Raw genomic sequence first — 18,142 nt, forward strand, 5'->3', positions numbered from 1 at the left:
CCTTGTTCTCGAGTTTACGTCTTTCCTTGAAGCATTTAAAAACTCTGGTTTTGTTAGCTATGTTTAACAATTACCATCTTTACGCTTGAACAAAGCCAGAAATACAGACGCTTTTAGCATCGTTTTAAAAATTTCCTAACATTTCCATGCTTGTGCTTAAATAGCAAAAATATTTCCTTCGATTTGACTTATTAGCAATATAATATACTACACATGAGAATATTAATATTACGCAAGAGATCTCAATATTGAGGAAGAATGCCGTATGTACACTAACTTATGCGATGCAAGCGTACTAAAGAATAATAAAATGTATACACTTGTACTAAATTTTATATTTATGTAATATTTACCTTGGTGTGACTAATCACAAAATATTATCAATATCAAGTTTTATGCTAGTAAAATTAGTTAGCGGTAAATGTAATATATGGTTAACAGTATTAACAGCATTAAAATGAAAAATAATATCTAGCTTTTGGTAGTAAAGTGATAATACGAATGAAATCTTTACTATAAAGGGAACAATTATATATTTTTATGTAGAGACTTTAAAACAACAGAATGCATTTCTTGACGCTAATAGATACAAGTCGTATTACATTTTGCAATGTATCCTTGGAAACCTGTACATAGAATTACAAATAACTAATTCTATGGACTTTATTTTAAAAAACACTGCAATTGTGTCTGATATAATTTTGTGGAAGAAAAGTATTTATTTAAGTAGTAAATAGATCAAATTCTTGAATCGCTGTTTTTTTATTTTATTATAATTTCGTCAGTTTCATTCTCAAACACGGTAAATAATTTAACATCCAATTATTTGTCTTCAAATTTGGCATTTCAAGTGCATACATAGGAAGACGTTTGAGTTAAAAAAATTAATGTAGGACAATATGATGTTTTATGTTTATCCGCTAGAAATTTCCACAAAGCATTCTAAAAAGGACTTCTTGTCGGTATTTAAAAATCTTCTGGCTCACCTCACTGTAGTTTGGTATATTTGTATTATACGTTTCACTAGCTGCTATCAATATCTAGAAATTAAAAAAGAATGAAATAAACTTTGAGTATTAAATTATTTAATTTATAAGAAGAATTTAAGCTGATCATTATTTCACAAGAAAACAGATTTAATTTTCTAGACTTGTATTTACAGAAAATGCTTATTTGGTCTTGTCGGTTTTCTCTGACAGAATCGGGTTAATTTCATAAAATAACTGCAATAACTACTTCTCTTAATCACAAAAAGTCAAGCTGGGATTAAGAAAAGTAGGTATTGGAAATTCGTTTATAACTTATAATTGCACACTTTTATTAAATCTGTAAAAATGAACTAAATATGAATAGTGTTAAAAAAAGATGGGGTTTTTGCATGTTTTCCTTTAAAATTTTATTTCCCGCCCAACCGGGATCGTGGTTAGCGACGCTGACTTCCATATCGAAGGGCGCGGTTTCAAATCGCGAAGAAAGTATGATGTTTGTAAATGTATAGTGTCTGTGCTGCATGGGGCACTCAAAATATGCGGCAAGCCGAAAGTTCTTTCTAGACGGGTGGAAGACCCTCGGACCCGTTCCCCCGAGGTGCTCTCCATCAAAATTGGGGGGGGGGGTGGAACTGAGCAAAGTCGTACTGTAACCTGTATCGTGCTCAAGGGTCTTGCCAACGACAGGAGCAGTTTTGCACTCCTGACCACGATGAATTTCGTGGGCTTGCTCTGATGTTACTGTTACACAATTGAGATAAGTCACAACAACACTTATAACAAAAGTTACATTCCAGAATTCTGGAAGGGAAAACGTATCTATAAACCTCTCATTTAAAATTGTGCCTAATGCAGCGAAGCTAACAAACATCTCTTTCATATATTCCTTGACGTTTTGTTCCATTAAAATCATGAGTAGCCCCTGAAATGGACAGTACATTTTATGGAACTATCTCTCGTATACTTAGCATACTGTTTCATTCTCATTTTTATAGCAATTGTTATAGTTATTACGGTCAAAAGACGCTTCAAACGTATCCGCACAACTTTTCTACATTTTTTGGGAACAGTCAAGAATGACAGAAAAAATACATACATTTGAAAACGGAGCGCTTCTTTTAAACTTTCCACCGTTTCCTTCACTTGCTCGTATGTGTGACTCAGCGACTTCTAGAGCACATAACTAATTCAACTCATAGCTTGAGCGATCGCAGAAGTGCGTACTAATCTTAATTACGACAGCAAAATAGTGATCGTAAATGCACTAATATGCTTCGGCGCTCTTGTTCAAGGTTTTAATTAGTTTCTAATTTGCACACGAATTAAGAAAAGAACAAGACAAAAAAGTGAACAGCTAAAAGATTTAAAATTTTAGGAAATTAATAAAAAGCTTATAGGTTCTTGAAAGAAAATTACTTTCCATTTCGAGATCAACATATTTAAAATTTGCATTGAACTTAAAATTTTCATTGAACACAGACAATTACAAAAGTAATTGTCTGTGTTCACCGAACTTTTATTTGGAAGCTACTGCACTGTATACTAGAAAAATAAAAGTATATTTCAATACAATAATTTGAATTACTACTTTGTTATACTACTCAACTAAATTACGGCAGCGTGGTTGCTCATCATAGCGGATGCAGTTTACGTGAGTTGAATACAGAATCCAGTCCTGTTTCTTTTTGTTTCTAAATTACTTACAGGACTGCTTTAAATTCGTGTGCAGTTAGTTATGTATTTGTGAATACAATGAATAAACAGGAACTTGAAAGAATACTTGCAAAGTACACGAAAAGGAAACCTTTATCTCTACATAATCTGTTATGATCTGTCTTGATTTCTGAATGAAGTCTGTATGTCTCTTAGCCATATTCCAGATCTTTCATTTATAAGGCAATGGGTTTTAAAATTATCATAACCTGCTTCGTCTCGCTAGATTAAGCTTAAAATCGTCCTCCTCTGAAAGTGTTCTTAGCAGTGATAGGTAGTCACACAGCCACAACAAAGATTTTTTCATAAGGCATTTATCGTTTATGTTTACTTAAGCAGATATAAGTTGAAAGTTTTGAGCAATTGATGGTCTGAAAATAGCCTTGTTCTATAAAAACATAAAAGGCGATTCGTTCAATTTAAGAAGTTTTTTACGATTAGTGTGTCATTAATCTTAGCTAAGTGACTTTTATAAGTTAATGCACGTTTTCATTTGTTTTGCCTTGCATACGGTTTCTACGTATTTGTCATTAACAGAGAGTTTAAGATTTCTTATTTGCTACTCTTAACATTGACTATATAATCCATTATTATATTTATATAAATTCATTCTTTTAAATTTGTACTTTGAATATGTTTCTCTTTAATGATTATTTCAAAGGGTTTTATAAGGCTTACAATATTTTTCTGATAGTAGAATGAAGTACTATACTTTAAATGAATAAATTCTTTCGCAGAGCCGTGGAATAGGTCTTTTTTTTTTTTTTTAATAGATAAAGCTGTTTCTTGAATACTTCAGTATTACACAAAAATTAAAATAACGTCTAAAAATTAATTATTTGATTTTCACTAATTGCATTAAATTTATTTACAAAGCGTTTCACGGACACAATTAAGAGACTGCTGAAAAAAAATTAGAATATAGTATCATCCTATTAATTTTACTTATCCTACACTACGAATTATAGAACTTTACTCGGGGAAAAATTAAGCTAAACATAATATGTCGTATAAACAACTCCACAAATTCCATGTTTGCTTTTAAGGCCCTTTTCCAAGTACATATCCGTTGAAAGAAGGACACTATTGTTTGCAAGCTGTGTAATCGATTGCGTAAAATTGATGATGTTTGTGTAGCAAAAGAATCATTTTTTTTTTCTCATATAGATACACTCTTAGACGACAAAAAAAAAAAAAAAGATTCACCGAGAAGATATAAAGCAAATTGGACACAAATTGATATGCATACAGGTTTCGACGGAAAATGCAAAATTTTACATTTTGGCTCGCAATGAATGAACGGTTTTCGCTACAGCGCATCTGATCTGCGCAACGGGCAATATATTTAAGAGGAGAAATTATGATTCCAGGTCATAAATTCTTCACAAATTTCATTCCGTATACTCTGGTAGACAGTAACGGTGCCTCGCATACAGGTGCGCGAACCATATGTGCAGATGTCAGAATTTGAGAGAGGCCGTGTAGTTGGGCTCAAAGAAGCCGGTTGGTCTTATCGACGAATAGCTCGACATTTGAGCAGGAGTGATGCCACTATTAGACGATGTTGGCAGGAATGGGTGAACCATGGCCGCACACAGCGTCAAGAAGGAAGCGGTAAGCCTAGAGAAACGACAGAACGTGAAGACCGAGCAATCGTCAGAGCGGCACTCACAGCCACAGATGCATCATTATCATCGATTGTACGTGCAACTAGTGCTTCAGTGACTGCAAGGACCATTTATAAAATAGTCTTCAGTGATGAGTCCCGCCTTGAACTGAGCCCCGATGACCAGCGAAGGTGAGTCTGGAGACGCCCCGGACAGCGGTGTGATACCAACCTGACTGTCTTTCGGCAGACAGGCCGACAACCAGGAGTGATGGTCTGGGGTGTCATTTCATTTCATAGTAGGACCCCTTTGGTTGTCATCCGTCGCAACCTTACAGCACAGCGGTACGTCGACGAAGTTCTAAGGCCCGTTGTGTTTCCCTTCATGTCACTCCAATCTGGGCTTACATTTCAGCAAGATAATGCCCGCCCCTACACTGCACATGTTTCTACTGCTTGCCTTAGTTCTTGCCGAACATTACCTTGGCCAGCGGCTTCGCCGGATCTCTCTCCTATGAGCACGTTTGGATCATTATGGGCAGGGTTCTCCAACCAGCTCGGGATGTTGACGATATCTAACGTGCCAGTTGGACAGAATTTGGCACGATACCCCTCAGGAGGACATCCGCAAACTCTGTCAATCGATGCCAAGCCGAATAACTGCTTGCATAAGGGTCAGAAGTGGACAAACACGTTACTGACTTTTTCACTTTGTGAAGCTCTATCACTTTAATAAATCATCCAATTTTTCTCATATTCTGTTTTTCTGTACATGTACATCACTTCTACTGATTTTCGTCCCATTCGGATAACTCCTACTTGGTGCGTCTTTTTTTTTTTTTTTTTTTTGTCTAAGAGGGTATATATTCGGCTGGAATCGAACCCAGGACGGAACTACCAGTGTTAGCGATTTTACCGCTTGGCCACTGGTGGTATTTTCTGGTACTATCTCTCTTAAAAAAATCTGAACGCTATCAGATTTTATATTACTCCCGAACGGACATTTTTTCATTTACAAACACATACACGTTTCGGGAGCTAACGCCACATTGTCCTAAAAATATTTAAAAAACAGCATATCTAAAGAATATCCGACAAATAGTCTCGTGGCGCTAGAGATAAAAATGTTTTGTTACTTACAGTGTTGCTACTGCTCGCTTTGAAATTATTGAGTTCTTTAATCAAAAATTCCTTAAAGTTTTACAAAATATGAAATAGATAATAAAACAAATTCCAAATTCGGGCTTCCAGGTGACCATGTTCGGTTGGAGGACTATGCCATTCAAAATTTCATGACTCTAGGTTCCATTGTTTTTTTCACAATGCGAGAAACGTGTAGTTTCTTCATTATTTAGTTTTTTCTTTAATTATAATACAGAGCGATAATATTTGGGGGCCACAATCTGAAAAGTGATTCGGACATTTAAAATTATTGGATGCAAAATGCCGTTTCGAGATTAATTAGTCCTTCTGGGCACGTCCATTTGATATATATATATACAACGAGATTCTAAATTACTTTTATAAATTAAGAGGGGTGATAGTACTTATCCAGATGAGCAATAATTACCCTAAAACATAGGGTCGCATTCCACTGAGAGAGGCAGAAAAGAAGAATATTAGAATTTCAATCTGAACTTACAACAGTGTTGGGAGAGCCAATGAACGAGACCAAATGTTGCACAATTAGTTTAGTGACAAACTCGCAGAGACTGCACATAACGGATAAAACCAAAAGCTTGGCATTCGAGTGTTAATTCGAGCTCAGACTTTGATGGCAAACACTCAAATGCACATCTTTGCTTGGCAATGTTTCTACCTCGCAAACGTTTGCAACAAGTTAATTATGTAATCAAGGGCTGAAATATTATCAACTAACTCCAACGTCCGCTGCAAACTGAGATTAGCATGAAAAGTTCATGCTGTGTTCCGGCTGTCAGAACGTCGTATCCCATAGAAGGGCGCTTCAAGTAGAATGAGCCCAGCAAAATAAGTCCAGGAAGACAGAATAGAAGATGGCTAAGAGAAAAACAACTGCTACCTTGATATCAAGGTAGTTTTCCCCCTTAATAGATAACTTCCCCCTAATAATTTAGGTAATTAACTTGTTGCAATCATCTGCTAGGTTGAGACCTTGCAAAGCAAAGACGTGCATTTGAGTGTTAGCCATCAAAGTCTCAGCTCTAATTAACACTCGAACGCCAAGTTTTCGGTTTTATCCTTTTTTTGCACTCTCTGTGAGTTTGTCACTAAACTGATTGTGTAATATTTGGTCTCGTTCATTCGCTCTCCCAACACTGTTGTAAGTTCAGATTGAAATTCTAATATTCTTCTTTTTCTGCCTCTCAGAGTGGAATGCGACCCTGTGTTTTATGGTAATTATTGCTCAGCTAGATGAGTACTTATCACCCCTCTTTATCTGTAAAAGTAATTTAGAATCACTCTATATATATATATGTACCGTATAGGCAAACGAGTGGCTGGCTACATCATGGGCGTTTCCGAGGTTTATTCTCTGTATAACATGGATATGAGCCAGTATCTCTTAGAAAGTTTCCCACGAAGACATCCCTCCCTTTAGGCAGATATTCCCCGAGTGCTTTGCCATAATCAAATAAACTATATATATATATATTAATCTGTAGACCTCCAGTGCAGTAGGAATATCAGATGCGAATAAAGAACAATCTTTCTTTCCGAAAATAATTAGTGAATGCAATAATATTGAAATATTGAAAGTAGTCATACTTAAAGCTGGCCTATTCGGAGGCTTCTGTAGTTGTAAATAGTAAAGGGATTGACTATAAAATTTACATACATATATATGTGTGTGTGCATATTTTCCTTATAATGCCGCAAAGGATTTAATAGAGAAGGAATTAGAAAAATTTTTAAGGACATTTAATAGTAAAGTATAGAAAAGAAACCTGTAGAATAAAAGAAACAAATCACAAAGCATTTTAAGCATTTATTTTATATTCGCTGTTTATCCACTATTTCGCGAATTATTCGACTATTTCCTTATTTTACTATATCCTTTCCATGTCTCACGGCGACCTTTCACGTAACACTAAATTGCCACGACGTATCTTTTGAAAATCGCTGGATTAGAAATCCATCCACAAAGACATGCGCCAATTCTATACACCGGATTATTGAAATGATTCCTCTCCGAGAAGTGCTGTGGCCCACCAGCGGTCGAGCGATGAAGTCGCTGAACATTGGTAGTTCGGTCCGATGTTCGAATCCCGCAAACGGGCTGGCTGCATACGCGTTTTCGTGGTTTTCCCCATATGTAAGGTGTATACGAGCCAGTTCTTCTTAGAACGTCCTCCACGAAGGCATCCCTTCCCTTAGGCAGATAGCCCTAGTGTGCTTTGCCGTAATTAAATAAACCAAACCAAACCAAACGGAGAAGTGTTGTTCCCTAGTGAGAGATAAACTGTTCTTGAATCACAATTAGAACCGAAAATCTTTCACATTTTTTTAAAAGTCTGTGTTATGCAATGTAAAATCCACTATCGCCACCTAAAATTCCTTAAAATTTCATAGGTAACTGCTACAGTTAATATTCAGGAAGGAACTTTCTCCCTGAAAGCGAATTTGATATACATAATAATCAAGCGCGAATAACTGAAACGATATTTTGTTCGCTTTACAGAGTGCTTAATTAATGAAGGCAATTTCTGAAGCTACGCGGTATTTTTGTCATCAGTCTGTAGCTATTTATTTATTATACTCAAGTCATTATATTTTAGGTCAGAAGTTTCATTAGAAAACACTATTTTAATAAAATGTTTTAAGTGATTGAAGTTTTTCTTGATTAAAAAATTTAAATTCAATCTGCAAATTATTTACTTCACTAGTTCAAGTTTTCAGTATTGTTAAGTTCAGTTCACCGTTAATATTCGTCTCTAGCACATACCTTTTTGCGGCAGCCCAGAAACCAGTTGTATGGCATTGAGATCAACAATGATAAGGAGGTATTCGAAGTATATCATGACTGCTTTCCTTCAAAATTTCATCAACACAGCACTTTATCGATGGGCGCGCATTCTCATCAACTAATTTATGCAGTTCCGTTTTCCCTATTTGAAGGTTGTGAGGAATTAGTTTCGTTTCTAACCGTTTGGACAACTGGTTTTTAGTGGCATGCTTAGATCGCTTTGGATTTAGAACCGTGGTATGATAAGAGACATTGTCCATACAAATCATGCTATTTTGATGGAATATTACAACGGAGTTTCTCTTTTAACCACTTTGAAAAAATATTAAAATTTATCTGTCCATGAGGCTACACGTAAACCATTATGGCACTATAGTCTGGATGTTCTTAACAGAGTTGAAGTCTCAAGAAAGCCCTCTTCAGCGAGTTCTATATTCTGAAATATTTGCCAATATTTTTCGTTTTCGGCCAGTTTTTTTACCTCTTTTAAGATGTAATTTTGTAATTTGTAACGTATTTTCTAAATTCGTCATTTGCAGTCTCTAAAATTGCTCAAAACTTTCGTCACAGTTTCTGGACACTGCCGCATCATGACCACATTTTTAATGCCTCACAATTCAGTTTTATTTTACTTCTTTGAATTGATTTATTTAGTCTTCAAAATTTGTTATAAGTTCTTCGAAAATATTTTTACGGTAAATATTACGATTTTTCAATCGGTGGATTAAAAAAAATATTATTACTTTGGTACCAAGCACTACAACGTTTTCCATATGTCGAACAGAAGCGAATTAAAACATCAGTTGGCTTAATTTTTTGCCTGATAGCAACTTCAGAGCAGCTCCATTTCAGATTTACATATAATCCAGGAAACTCGATGTTTCTTCCTTTCACAAATTATTCAGTTGTACTTCACCATATTTAATGTTATATTAGAAGTTTTTCTAGTATTTTTCTAAGTTTTATTAATCAGTTTAAAATTCGTAGTTAACCTAGTTTCATTATTTAGCACAAGTTAAGATTAACAATATTTTTTCCCCAATTGGGCGTGACTGGATAAAATTTTCATCTGTTATTATTATTTTTGGAGTCGATCTGTTTGAATGGAAAATGTTTTTTATTGGATTTTTTACCTGTTTATCATTTTGACGCCTATTATTTTGCAAAAACATTTTACTCCGGTATGTAGGCTTCCAAATTTTGCTTAGAGTATTATTTTTTCCTGCGTTGAATTGCTTGTATTTACATGTTTTGTTTTTTGGACTTAGCTCAAAATTTTTAATCTTGTTTTTGATTTTGGAGCTAAAATTTTAAAATCTTTCACACTACTTACTACTTATAACTAACTAGCTGTAGGTATTGATAAAGATATAGATTACTTTGATTGATTTGGATTAATTTTCTGATATATTTTAAATATTAAACTTTGTGTCTTTTTGGTTCAGAAACAGGCTGATGTTATTACTCCTTTCGTTGCACCAACCCCCTAATGACGATGCACCGAAGGATGTAAATTTTATTTCTTCCTCTTTCATTTTCATTTTTAGTTTTAGTTTTTTTTTTTTCTTTTCGCCTTTCATGCAGGTTTCTCACTATGCTTCTGGGGTATTTATTTATTATTATTATTAATTTTTAACTTTATCTATTTACTTATTTGCTTACGGTTTGTTCCGCATTGAATATGGAATGGCTTTTAAATGTATTAATTTTATTTAATTCATTTTGCATTACATATATATATAACTATTAATAATCCCTAAATGGGAATTAATAAGTTTTTACAAATATAATATTTAAATTATCTGACTCTGTCGTGTACCTACTTAATGATACGAGATATATTTTTGGATACAAAGCAAAGCATGTATTGTACGCAGAGTTTCATCGTTTCTCAGGCGATGGTAAAAATATTGCAATACGATAAAAACATTTAGAGCGACAGTATTCTCGTAATTGAGTGTTAATAATGTAAGAGGTAGGTTAGTGTATCATATAGGTAGGCATATAAGCAGTAGATTATATGTCAAAGCAATAGAAGGGCTATCTGCTGAAGGGCGGGATGCCTTCGGGAATGCTTTTCTTAGAGAAGCTCGTAGTCACATGGGAAAACACAAAAAGCAACCATGTAGCCAGCCCGTTCACCTGGTTTCAAGCCAAGCTACCATTCAACGGTCTTAACCAATCCGCTACTAGTGAGGCCGTGCCCGGATGAAAAAAACGCTCTGCAGTCAAATGATCTGAGAAGAAAATACTGTTGTGTTATTTATTTCATCTTGTAAATTAACGTTCTTAATACGGTTATTTATTTCATCTTGTAAATTAATGTTCTTGATCAGGTTCTTTATTTCATCTTGTAAATTAATGTTCTTAATTGTGCTATTTATGTCATCTTGTAAATTAATGTTCTTAATGTTTTTTTTTCTAAAAATACTGTTATTACTATTCTGATTGTAAAAGTAATAAGCAGTTCAAGCGTAAAGCATTGCGTGTTTCGTAGCATTCAGTTATGTGTTGTTAGTTCCTGTTTCAACTCTATCAGTCTAGACTAATGTACACCGACTCAAAAAAAAAAAAAAAAAAAAAAAAAAAAAAGGGGAGGAGGGAGGACAGTTTTATAGCTCCCGTTTTACTCTGCCGAAAACATACGAAGTAATTCAAAAATACAATTTTTCGCTTTTTTTTTGAATTTCCGCCAAGTGTTATCCACTTGGCGAACTTTTCAGTTTAACCTTTTCGCTTTCCCTTTCATTTCTGAATGTGCAGAAAAAATGCCTGCTTTCTTCTGTCTTTGAAATACTTTTATTTTATATTTTATTCTTTAATCATAATTGTTATTTTTTTCTTATTAAAGAAATTTATTTTAATTGTTTGAGCTCCGTGGTTAAACCATAATTCTTCAAATAGTTATTTACAAAAATTTTACTTATTCATTCGGATTGTTTAATTTAATCATGTTTATTTATACATTTGATTTTATTTATTTGAATTGCATTCCCTTTCGAAAGAATACTATGTTACCCAGTATTCTTCACGATGGCTTTAAAAACTGTATTTTGCATGGAGAGAAAATACCGCAAAGAAAAATTAATACGTCTTTCAGTGGGCTATTCAGAAAAGATAGAGAAAGATGTATAATCTATATTTTAATTTAGCATGATATGCATACAGACAATTTTTCGCACTTTTATTTCTGTGCCATTGCTTTACATAATTTTATCATCCTATATTTACTTTGTTAAAATATTATTCATAATTCAGAATAATTAGATTTCAGAATAATATAATTCATTATTCAGAATAAGTTCAGATTTTTCATTTTTTAAATCCCAAGAATTAAAGAGCATAACGTAAAAAAAGAATAAACTTCATGCAAATAAATAAATATAAATAATATGCAGATCAATAAACGAATAAATATAAATAAATATTTTATCTTCTTAATATCATGAATTTTTCTTCTCAATGGCTGATTGCCTCAAGAATACCTTTAATGCCTTGATGATTTTCTTGAGGCATTCTACAGATATATTCGCAACCATTCTCCCTTTTTTATTCTGTATATACCATATTTACTTTTGAAACTGCTTGGTTTGTTTAACATTTACTATGAGCAAAGGTATTGCCTTTCGTTTCATCAGTATTTGGTCAAAGTAAAATAGTGAAATGATTTTATATATGAGAATGAACTCGTCTTTAGAGGCTAGGAGCTAGTCATTTTGAAGCTAGGTAATGAAAGAAAAGACTAGTTTAATGAGCATTTAAAACCTTTTCATATGATACCCATGCATTTCTTCGGATAAATTCTTGAATCTTCAACAAATTCAGGTGGGACATTTTGGATTCTTCATATTCTCTCTCCTCTCTCTCTCTCTCTCTCTCTATATATATATATATATAAAGAGAGAGAGAGAGAGAGAGAACTAAACACTTTAGAGCCTAATTCACAAAGACATGAAAGAAATAGTCAAAACCAGTAAAATCCCAAAATTTCCCAATAACAAAACGTAAACTAATTGTTTTAAAACCAAAATTTCCAAAAACAATAGAAATATATAAATATACTAAAAATTGACAGAGGAATTAAATCCAAATTTGATTCAACGTTATCAGGCGGAGGCAGATCGGATTCAATTGAATCCCTACACCCCTCCAAAGGAAAAACGCTGCGTTTCTTTTCATCCAAAATTAGCTGATGAACCATCTTAAATAATTTATGCATGGAAATAATATTGGGATGCTTTTGTCTTAAAGCAAACATTTTTGTGATATTGTTATATATATATATATTGTTGCGTGCGTACGGGTTCGTTATGAAATGAATGCACAAGTCCGATGAAAAATGAACAAAAATTTATTATTATCACAACAAAAATGCTTAAATTTTCTCAAAATATCATGCAGTATTACAATATCTCACAGTAGTTATCTTTTAACTACTCAAATGTCCAATAGAACGTAATTCAAAACAGCTAAAGAAAGCTAATCCGCGAATTCGCTACAATCAACAAGAGCAGTTTTCTAAAGAACAACAAACTAAGCAACTACTACGAACTGAGATGTTTTCTCCTTTTATAAGATTTTAAAAATCACTCGCTAGAATTTTCTGGTACTTTCTCGAAATCAAAAAGAGATATTTATTTATTTAATGCACGCGCTCTTGTATTTTCAATTTTCCGGCTTAGCTTTCTTTTAATATTCATCACGCGCTGCTCTGAGCGAGAAATAAAACCATTTAATTTGTAATTGAACTAACATTAGCTTCTTAAATACCATATTCGTAACAATATGTTCTCCATATCTTCGTATGATATGATATAACATTTTAGGCCGTCATTAAATTTATACAGTTGCCCTTCGCGATGTTATTTCTTGTGTTTCTTTCGCTAGCGTAGGCCAGTTTGCTGGAGTATTTGGCACACTGTAGTGAGTGAAAACTTCAGCAAAATATAGTTTGCACATTCAGATATTTCGTCTTGGACACGCAATTCCTTTGAAGTGGTTTTCCGCAACCTGTTGTTCTTTCTTCTAATCTCCTTCTTTCAGAAACCTTTGTTTTAACAAACTTTAGTTAACACAAGAATGTTCAGTTTTGTATTCTTATCAAATTATTTTAAAACTTAAGTTGTATCTTTCAGGGAGATTTTAACAGCAATTTAAGCTTAAAGTAAAACCTGGAGGACAAATAAGTTAAAATGTGTTTACCAAATCAGAAAGGAATAAAGCATACTCTCAAACTTTTCTAGCCAACAGAATCCAGCGTTTATTCTATCCCAACTAGTGATCCAGTCCTAAAACTGCATGCAAATAATCTAAATCATATAACATTGACAGTTTTTAAGACCAGTATCTGCCTCATTAAAGAGCATGTTTCTTTAATTATCTGTAATATCATCAGAAACAGCTTGCCATTTGAAGCGTTCTTTGTAAAAAGGCTAACATAAAAATTTATATTTCACATATTTTTGCTAAAAAGTGGCATATTACCAAAAGTCTCAAAGTCTTAAACTTTGTTCGTTTTTTTCGATACATAATTTGAAACTATGCGCTACGAAATAGGTATACCATGCTCAGAATTTTCGCTTTTATGGTAAAAATTGAAAAACCAATCCAGATACACTCGTATTTCAATAAGCCAAAACTAAAGAGACACTAAAGAAACTAACTAAAGAGACAATGAAACTCCAGACTTTTCCCTGAGCTATTAAGAATTAATTCTTAAGCTATACGTTTGGTTGATTTAGTTTGATCCCGGTAAAGCCCGCAGGGACTATCTGCCTAAGAGAAAGGATGCCTCTGTGGAGGCATTTTATGCGAACTGGCTTATATCCACATTTTACCTGGGGAAAACCACAAAAGCGCATATGCAAGCAGCCCATTCGTTTGCAATCGAACCCAAAATAAACTACCAGTGTTTATCGAATTTTATCTGTCGACCGCTGGTTGGCACTATAAGTTTGGAACCATTGATAGAGTAATAATATTAATTTGATGAATTATAAAGAAGAGAGGAATCAACTAATTTTTTATCAATAATTGTGAACTGGGAAATTAGTGAAACATAGCGGAACTTCAGTCTAATTCATCAATTCCTAATTTAACTTCATACATCAAACGAAATACTAGTTAAAGCTGTCTTGTCAAAAATCCTCTAGACAAATGCTCATTGATTACTCATATAATTTTATGAAGACGTGTGTAATAACGGTTCATCTATTCCCATTCATTTGCTGCAAATGTGTCAATAAAAGCGCACAAGTGTTAAATACCTCAGAGAAATTACTCTACGGACAACAAAATGCTTTCATTAATGGATGATATACGGATCCGAAAAATTATGTTAAGTGTTCAATAAATTTTGCTCGCTCTCCGCTCACAATTGAATTCACAGGTTGTTAAAATTAATTCAAGGTCGAATTAATTAACTGCTTCGTTCCGCCTAGCTCAGAAACAATCCGAAGTACAAAGGAGACGCGAAAATAGATCTCGTCTCTGTATTCCGTAAAAGCTTACAAAAGATAGTTTTTCATTTATTTATTAATTTATATTTTCGCTTCAAATAAGATTATTACGTCCGAAAAACAAAGAGGTCTTTAACGAGGTACAAAAACACAACATTAATCTTGTGAATACATTTATGTGGTAGTTGAAACTTTGGTATAATTTAACAAATTTATTACGACAATAAACTTATAAATGTTCAGGAAGGAATTTGTCTTGATTCTATGACTTGATTAGAAATTACCAATGGAGTTTCAGTTAGGGTCGAAATTCTGACCCTAACTGAAACTCCAAAGATAATTTCTAATTACTTTTCCGAGTACATTTAAAATTTACTTCCGTAATGCTGTAGTTAAAATATATTTCACTGCTGAAAAAAGGGCAAATGCAAATATAAAACATGGCAGAAATGAAATTACATACCGTGCTGGATGAGTACTGTTAGATTGTGTAGTTTTATTATCTATATAAGCTTACAAAAAATTATTCTAAATTTTGAAAATGATAAATCTTCTCTACCAAAAATATGTTTAATTTTTATTTAAATCCTCGTACTTAACAAGTTTCATGTCATATTCTTATGAACACTTTTTAAATCATATTGTTACATAGAAAGATCATTATTTGTTTCATTTACTAGTTGATTGAGTTAGTTATAATGGTAAGAAAAGAATTATTCTGTCTTTTGTAATATCGGCTAGGTCATTTGGATATGGCAAATCACACAGTCTGCCTAAGGTTTGTTGATTAGTTGAGTATGCAAAGCAACCCGAGGGCTATCTGCCCATGGGATGCCTTCGTGAAGCACTTCTTAAACGAAAGTGCTCGTAATTTTCATATCGGATTTGAGGCTCATAAAATTTCCGGCATTCATAAAGAAGAAAATACGGATAGGTTGTAAAGTCATTACATTAATTTGAAGCAGGAAACATGAAAAATGCGCAATGACATCACCGAGGCTCAAACCTGGACATCTCAAATGCCCATCGAGATTGCTACACTTACACCACGAAGGCATGCAGAAAGGAGGGAGAATATATCTTATATACTCCCCTTTTTAAAGGGCGATTGGGGTTTAGAGGGCCTAATCGCAAAATCCTGGTGGTGAAGAATCATCATCCACCACCTTTTAGTTCAGGCACCACTGTAGAGACATTAGGATTTTTTTATCGTCGTAGATGTGAAAAATGTGCTGTGCAATGCCCTTGTCGGGACTCGAACTTGGAGCACTCGAATATGCGGCGAGTGTACTACCGTTACACCACGAAGGCATGCTGGGAAGGAGGGAGAAAATAACTGGTGATGAAGAATCATCATTCACCACATTTTTTTATTTTCGGCGCCACTGTAGAGTCTTTTGGTTATTTGAAGCTGGAAAAATTAAAAATGAGCAATGCCCTCGTTGGGACTCGAATCTGGAACTCTCAAATACGCGCTGAGTATGCTACCGCTACACCACGAAGCCATGCAGAAAGGAGGGAGAAAATACCTTACAACCTCTAAATAAAATATTGTGTATTAAATTTCAGTTAAATATTGCTGTCAAGGCTTTACAATGGCTAGACGGGATAGTGGTTAGTGACTTTGACTACTGCACCGAAGGGTGCGGGTTCGAATCCCGGAGAAAGTACGAATGTTTGTGAGTTTTTATGCGACATCAGACACTCAAAATTCGCGGCAATCCGAAATCCTTCGAAGAGGTTAGTGGTAGGGGAAGAGGGGTGGGAGAGCTTCAGACCGCATCCCCTCAGGCTGTTTTCTCCCGAAATTTCAAACTGGAGCCGAAGCTTAACAGTTAGGCAGGTGCAATAATACCTCAATCACCTATGATACTCCAGAGATGTTGGCGTAGCTTCTACCTGTACCTGTCAAATTTAATTTAATTTACTTTATTTTAATTTAGCCTCAGGAAGGATGAACTGGAAATGAAATGCGTTGAACCAAACTTAATTTTAAGATGTACATAAAATTTTCTACTAAAGGCTATAAACTAATAGCAATTAGTGAAGCCATCGATTAAGCTATATAGTTATTTTATGCTATGAAACGTGAAGAATTAGAATATGATCTCGACTAATTGTTACTTATGGCTTAGATTTTTTTCTAAGTAAAGGATGTGAGAACTGCGTAGTTTTTATTTCATTTAAGGAAATATATCATTGTACTAAACTATTAATTACCTCATTAAGCCTGTTTTTTATTATTACTGACTACTTAAATTACCAAGTGGAAATTCACAAATTAGGGTTCGTGCATCGACAAATATTGCAAATGCTCTGTCGAGAATAAAACCAACACAGAAATTTTCAAACTCCTGATTTAATGCTAATCTGTGGTGTGATACTTCTGTTCATACAACGAGGAGATCGATTTCCTGAAGAATGCAAATTTTGATGACAGAGATCAACGCCTTTGATATATGAAAATGAGTTACATCAAGGTCATTCGTTTGATGACCCTTGAGTTTAATTTAGACATTGAGCCTCACAAATGACAAAAAACTGCAGCGTTAATTTTCTCTTCTGCAAATCATCTGAATTTTAGATAGAAATACCGTTCCAGATTTCTTTCTCAATTTGTTTTTGCTCGATTCCGAAGAATTATTAAAGTTCCTATTTTTAGAAGGTATTGACTGAACAATTAAAATCCCTTCGGATTCGACTATGAATTCGTTTCATTTACTTAAAGATTTTTGGGGCGTAAGGCGAAGCACTTAATCTCACGCAAATTTGGAATTTATATATTCCCCCTCCCCTGTTTATACCCCACTTTCCTAGATCTCTTTATTTGAGAACGAATACAGAAGTACAGATTATATTGGGGAAGAGTTTACTTGTATAGATTTAACTTGCTGTTTTATAAAATACACCCTTTAATATCATAGTCTAATTGTACATGAGCTTATAGTAAGTGATTTAGAAATTTAAAGCATGCATATATGCATATACTTGCAAATGAAGGATCAAAGACCATTATTTTTATGAAAGCTGATCGTATGTATCATATGCTAGCCAGCTTGGTCTATGCAATTTGCTATGTCAGTGACCGTTGTTTTGGAAAATAAAAAGAGTTTAGTATTCGTGTGAACTAGAAGTGGTTCATATACTAAGATTTGTTTTCGAGTCATATTTGGGAAAACTAAAAGTAATTTCAACTAAAATGAGCATTTAAAAGCTATTTTCGATGTTTATCCTTAGAAATAAAACATTTTTTGTAAAAGTGACTGAGCTTCTAGAAAATTGTATTATTTTATTTAAATATGTCATTAATTAGATTTTCTTAAGCAGTTCCTTTTCCCATTTCTTTTCCATATTAATAAATATTTTCGATGTATTGAAATTAAAAGCTACTTTTATATATGAATTTATTATTTTTGTTCTCTTATGACTT

General features: G+C 33.8%; 1 protein-coding gene and 1 long non-coding RNA gene across 5 annotated transcripts in view; one reads left to right on the top strand and one right to left on the bottom strand.

The window, feature by feature from the left end:
* Nucleotides 1-18,142, bottom strand: part of LOC146993136 (uncharacterized) — a 225,829-nt gene that overhangs the window by 57,561 nt on the left and 150,126 nt on the right. The gene's annotated exons all lie outside the window — the stretch shown is intronic.
* Nucleotides 1-18,142, top strand: part of LOC118205332 (myocyte-specific enhancer factor 2C-like) — a 523,715-nt gene that overhangs the window by 46,088 nt on the left and 459,485 nt on the right. The window lies entirely within an intron of this gene.

This window comes from Stegodyphus dumicola, chromosome X1 (assembly GCF_044657685.1).
Source record: "Stegodyphus dumicola isolate Sdum_Otavi_A_Nest chromosome X1, ASM4465768v1".
In the NCBI taxonomy this organism is placed as follows: domain Eukaryota; kingdom Metazoa; phylum Arthropoda; class Arachnida; order Araneae; family Eresidae; genus Stegodyphus; species Stegodyphus dumicola.